This window comes from Eutrema salsugineum, unplaced genomic scaffold, assembly GCF_000478725.1.
Source record: "Eutrema salsugineum unplaced genomic scaffold, Eutsalg1_0 scaffold_10, whole genome shotgun sequence".
Classification (NCBI taxonomy): Eukaryota; Viridiplantae; Streptophyta; class Magnoliopsida; order Brassicales; family Brassicaceae; genus Eutrema; species Eutrema salsugineum.
Genome location: NW_006256908.1, coordinates 696,144 through 702,073, shown reverse-complemented (window position 1 = coordinate 702,073; position 5,930 = coordinate 696,144). Strand labels below are relative to the sequence as shown.

General features: G+C 42.2%; 1 non-coding gene across 1 annotated transcript; it reads left to right on the top strand.

Moving 5' to 3' along the window:
* The first annotated feature begins 210 nt into the window (after positions 1-210).
* LOC112081709 lies at positions 211-317 on the top strand. Its single transcript, XR_002896631.1, has one exon. It is a non-coding gene; the product is annotated as a small nucleolar RNA R71 (small nucleolar RNA).
* The last annotated feature ends 5,613 nt before the right edge of the window (positions 318-5,930 follow it).

Below are 5,930 nucleotides of genomic sequence, written 5' to 3'. Positions count from 1 at the left end.
AGCCTCTGTTCTGAGCTTGAACCTTCAGATCTATTTGATCTGTCATAGTCTTCAGCATAAGTGTCATTGCTCATTTCTAAGTTCTCCACTAGCTCTAAAGCAGCATGAATCTCTTTACCCAGAAAGTTCCCATTGGAAGCAGTATCTAGTTGGTTTCTAATCCTGGGAAGAGCTCCTCTATATAGTGTGCTGAGAAGGGAAGCCTCACTAAACCCATGGTGTGGGCATTGGTTTGTGTAGCTCCTGAATCTTTCATATGCTTCACCAAAACTCTCATTGCTGTGCTGAGTGAAGCTAGAGATTTGGTTCCTCAGTTTGGCTGTTCTGGAGGTGGAGAAGAACTTCGATAGGAAAGCTTGGTTGCATTGCTCCCAGGTTTGAATGGAGCCTCTTGGAAGATTCTTCTCCCATTGATGAGCTTTGTCACCAAGACTGAAGGGGAATAATCTTAGCTTGAAACTGTCTTCAGAAACTCCATTTATCTTTGTCAGGTCACACACTTTATCAAATTGATCCAAGTGTTCCAAGGGATCTTCCATTGCTAATCCATGGAACTTTGATTTCTGGACCATATTCAACAAGGATGCCTTCACTTCAAAGTTGTTGTTTTGCACAGGTGGTGCCTGAATTCCAGCTCCATACTGATGAGCATTGGCCCTGTCATTCTCTCCAACATAGACTTGTGGCTGCTCATATCTCCTTTGCTGGTGTTGGAAAGGTTGATGTTGGTGGTGGACCTGTTGTCTTTGCTGTGCATTGGCCTGATGCCTCTGCTGATGAGCTGGAGCTTGTCCCTGGTGGACATAAGCTTGCTGTTGATGCACCTGTTCCTGATGAACATTACCCTGATGTAACCCTTGACCAACTCCATTACCAGCTCCATTACCCTGAGCCTGTTGCTCCTGAACCGGTTGTTCTATATCCACCACGTGCTCTCTTTGGTCTTCCATATCAGCCTGATCAATCTGTCTTCCACGTCTGTCCGTTCTCCTCCTTGGTACCAAAAGATTAATGTTGTCGTTGAGAGAAAAAGGTGGACCACAGCTTCTTGATCTGGACCTGGTGTTCATGCACCTGAAATCACAAACAGAACTTGAAAGTAATCAGTAAAAACAAAAAAGAAAGCACTTGATCTCAAGAACAGATCAGAGCTTAATGCTACACAATCCACAATTTGGCAACGGCGCCAATTGATAATTAAGAGTTTTCAAGGCTCTTTGTAGAGGTTATCAATCCCCTGCCTTGTAGTACAAGGGGTTAATCAATCCATATGTGGTGTTAGACACTAAATTTCTCCGGCTGCAATTATGAGACTAAAATGATCTCATCAATGCCTGAGTGAGGTTATGAGACTAAAATGATCTCATCAATGCCTGAGTGGGTTCAATGCAGCAAAAAGGATCTCTCTATGAATGACCAAACTTTGGCAGAATGCTAAAGGCAAAAGGCAACCTATGCATACAAGGGCAAAGACTCATCCCACCCCACACTCTACTCAAATTTTCCTCACTTGCTTACTTTTCACACTCATTCTTCTCTCACTAGGGGACTCTCTTTTCTTTTTCATACACAAGTCTTGGAGTTCAAACTTTCCATAGCTCTTTTTCACTTTCTTTTGTAACCTCTAACCTCTTTTTTCTTTCTTTCTTTTTTTTAAAACATTTGAGCTCTTTGGCTTCTTTTCTTTTCACTTAGAGGCTAGATTCTTTCTTTTCAAAACACTAGAGCTCACTTCTTTTGACTCAAAACTCCAAGACTGATTTCTTTTCTTTTTCTATCCCCTAGTTCTCACCATTCTCCTTTTATTTCCACTCATCTCTCCTTTTTCCACTCACGAACATGTATTCCCCCACACTTAGTTCTTGCCAAATCTCTCAGCTCCTTGATGATGGAACTTAGCACTCAATGAGACTTGCCCTTGTCGCCCTAAACCTAACACCTTCTGCTAAGTTTGGTCCAAGGTGGCCTCTCAATCACACACAAATAATTGGCTTGAAAGAAGGATGGGTTCAGGGTGAGGAAAACTGATCTATTATGCAGATTCAGCTATTTGAGCTAAGGAAGAGGATGGTAAAAACAGGATTCTAGCTCAAATATGTATATTGGTATCCACAAGCTTGTTTAAACAATGCACCAAATGATAATTTCAAGTCAAGTTCAGGGTTTTCACTTAATTAGAGTTGAGTTCAATTCAAACTTGCTTCTCAGATTCAAATCGTTTCAGACTTTGCAAGCACAGAAAAAGATTCACAAGCATATTCAGTTCAAGTTCTCAAAGTGATGTACTCTCTAGAAAACCTATCATTACTCCCTGCAAGATGCAACCTACATGCAAATGCAATCTAGACTCAGTCCTAAAAATGAGAATGCAACTATATGATCATTTTTTTGTGAAAAGTTTTCAGATTTTTCCTTTTTTTTTGGTTTTTTATATGCACTTAGATGAGACTACATGAATATGCAACTAGAATGTGACTCAAGACTCAAAGTGTAAAATAAGAAAAGAGAAAACATGATTAGTAAAGGATGAAACTCCTCCCCCACACTTAAATAACACAGTCCCTTGTGTTATAAAAGCATGAGAAAGGAGTTAAAACAAAGTAAACAAGTAAAATGCAAAAGAAAAAGAAAATCTACATGCTATTTACAAGGTTTTGAGTGTTACCTAGTGGCTGTTGAAGTCAGACCCCAATGAGTAGGAGGGGTTTGAAGTGTGGCCGGATGGTGTCTCCCAAGAATGATGGCTTGCCTCATCAGACCCGTCGTCAAGATTCACCCAAGTGGTTCCATATGTGACCAGGGCTGTGCAGTTCATGGAACTCTCTCCAACTTCCTCTCTTTTCCTTGGTGAAACCGGTGCTGGAGCCCCACCTTTGCAAGGGTTTTCAAGCTTCTTGATCCTCTTCTTCATCTCCTTGATGCATTTGGCCATCTTGTGGATGGTTTTGTCTTGGTACTTGCACCATTGTTGGAGAATACCAATCTTTTGTTGAGCTCTGAACCCTGAAGTGCCTGGTTCCTCCCAGTTGTAATCATCAAAGTGGTATCTGTTTCCACCAAAACGTTTTTGAGGTGGAGGCAGATCAGCATCTTGAGCAGCAGCTGCACTTGTGGTAGCATCTTCAGCGGTTGCTTTCTTTCCCTTGGAGGTTTCTTCTCTGCAAGCTTGCTTGTATGTGAGGATTGGTGGATCAGTTTGGACATTGTACAGCTCTTCCTTCAGCAAGAAGAAGTGAATGTTCCTCTTAACTTGGACTGTGGTGATGGAGGGATTGGGCAGGAGAACTTGGGCTGGCTCACTGATGAGTGTCTTGAAGTTGTATACTACCTTGGTACCCACTCTTCCTTGGAGGAAGCCAATCTTACACAAATGAGCTTCATTAATAAAATCAAACTTTGCCTTGTTCTCCTTGAATCTGTACCCCATGGCTTTCAAGATCTTTGTTACCACCCATCCATGGGCCAGCTTTGCATCTTGCTTTGTAGAACCCCACATGCACTTTTTGTAGAACATCAAAGAACTTGCTAATTGAGAGGCAAGGCAAAGTGGGTATTCATACCCTTCATAGGGTTCCCCATCTTCATGTGTTGGCATCAGCGGTCTCAGCCCTACACCAAGAAGCATCAGATCTCCTTTGTGAACTCTTCCAACATCAATCTTGAAGTAGAAGCTGTGAGAGAGAATCTTGTGTACATATCTCAGAACTGGATTCCTTATCCAAGAGGACTTTGCTGTTCCAGCTGTGTACTTCCCAGAAGCAATTGATCTCCATAGAAGTTGGATCTCATCTTTTCTGAGATTGACCTGGTTAGAGAGAAGTTCATTTCTAGGTGATGAAAACCCAAAAATCTCATTCAATTCTCTGAATGACACTAAATACTCCTTCCCTTTCACAGTAAACTCCACATGTCCAAGCCCATCTCCTTGAATGATTCTTGAATCTCTTGGGTAGTAAATGAAAGCTTCAAAGGAAGCTAAGAACTCTTGAGACTCCTGTTCATAAGCGATCTCTCTCATCTCCAAAAGTGATTCAACACCCATGTTCCCAAGCAAAGTTTTGACATCTTCATAGATGCCAATCTTCTTCAGAAAGTCCAAATCAGGGAATCTCCCTTGCTGGATCTCTATCTGTTGAAACTTATCCAGATAATCAAGTGTTTCTGGTTCAGTTTTCTTGAACTTCTTTGATCCCTCTTCAATGGTGCCTTGGGAACCACCAGCTGAGCTGCTTGAGTCACTTTCAGTCTGTTCACTCTCAGATACCACAGCCAATTGTTTCCCTTTCTTCTTGGAACCAGAAGCAACCACCAAAGCTTTTCCTTCAGGCCTTGTCCTTTTTGGCGCTGGATCACACTTCCCTTGCTTTGTGGTAGTCTTTGCACCTTGACCTTTTTCTCTTGGCTTTGAAGACCCTGAGACCAAACCTTTGCCTTTTGGTGCAGTGCCCTTCTTCTTGGCCAGAGAGTTTGTTCTTTCAGTCATCTGCCAAGAGATTCTCAAAAACAATGTTAGTACAAGAACAAGCTTCACAAAATTCTCCAAAATTTTGAAAAAAACATTTGTTGCAAGAATCGATTTTAAACCACATGAACAGGTTTCTCTAGCCAAGAATCAATTTAATAAGTTCATATCAATGCAAAATCAAGAGTGCAAAGCAAAGACTCAGCAAGAAACCAATTCATCTCCTTTTTTAAAAAAAAAAAATCGATTTTTTTCATGAATTACTTGCAACAATTTTCAAAACTCAAGAACAAGGAATTACCAACAAAGTGCTCTGTTTTCCAAGACTATCTATCACTCTAGCATTTATAAAAATAATCCCAAGGTCTAAAACAACCTATCAAAATCGATTCCACACTTTGAAGCTTATAAATCACCATTGAAGAACATGGAAAAAGATGAGTTTTAACAGAGTGAAATACCTTGGGATTAAGATGCAACGAGTTCGAAATGCAATCAGGATGATGTTAACAACCTAAAAACGAGTTCAGAGCACTTTGAATCAACAAATTTGGTGGATAAATGAGAGAGATATGATGAAAACAATGGAGAGAAATGAGAGAAAGAGTTGCAAACTCGGTTTTGTTGTGGGGAAGAGAGAGTGTGGGACAGGGTCAAGCCTTTGGACTGGTGGTCAATAGATCTATTTTGACCAGTCAAGGCTTTGACCCGTCCTTTTCTCATTGACCGGCCTCCTTTCTCTCTTTTGTGCGTTCGGGAACCGTCGGGATCGAGCCGTATGACTGTCTTGGTGCAGAACCGGAAATATTTTTGTGCTACCTGGTCATTCTCTTTCTAACCCGCACGACCAACTCGCAGTAAAGATCCTTCAGCCCGGTTTTATCTTTTCTCATTGCTGCTACCTGGAACCCATTGCAACTAGCTAGCACGACCAAGTCGGAGTAATTTGCGAATGGATGTGCGGTTTGGTTCCTCTTGTTTCTAGGTAGCACAACCATCCCGCAGCTTTTATGACTTAGACAACTCAGGCCTTTCTTTTCCTGCTGCGACCTTTTCTTCATCTTTTCCAGCTAGCACAACCAACTTGGAGTAAATTGAGAGTTGGGCTGCGAGTTAGGTTCCTTTGTTTCCAGGTAGCACGACCAGGCCGCAGGTTTTTGGCCTTAGACAACTCGGCCATCCCTCTTGTGCTGCGACCTGGGCTCCTTTTTCCTAGCTAGCACACCTAAGCCGCAGCTTTTGTCACTTAAACTCCTCGGCCACTCTTCCATTGCCGCGACATAGTTTTCATGTTTCCCAGGTAGCACAACCATCTCGGAGTAATTTGAGAGTCTTCATGCGGCCTGGACTCCTCTCTTCTTACCCACAGCACCAGCTAGCACAGTTTAGGACTTAGACGTTTTGGACTCCGTCTGTTTGGTGCGGCCTAGTCTTCGTGCTTCCAGGTAGCACGCCTAAGCCGGAGTGT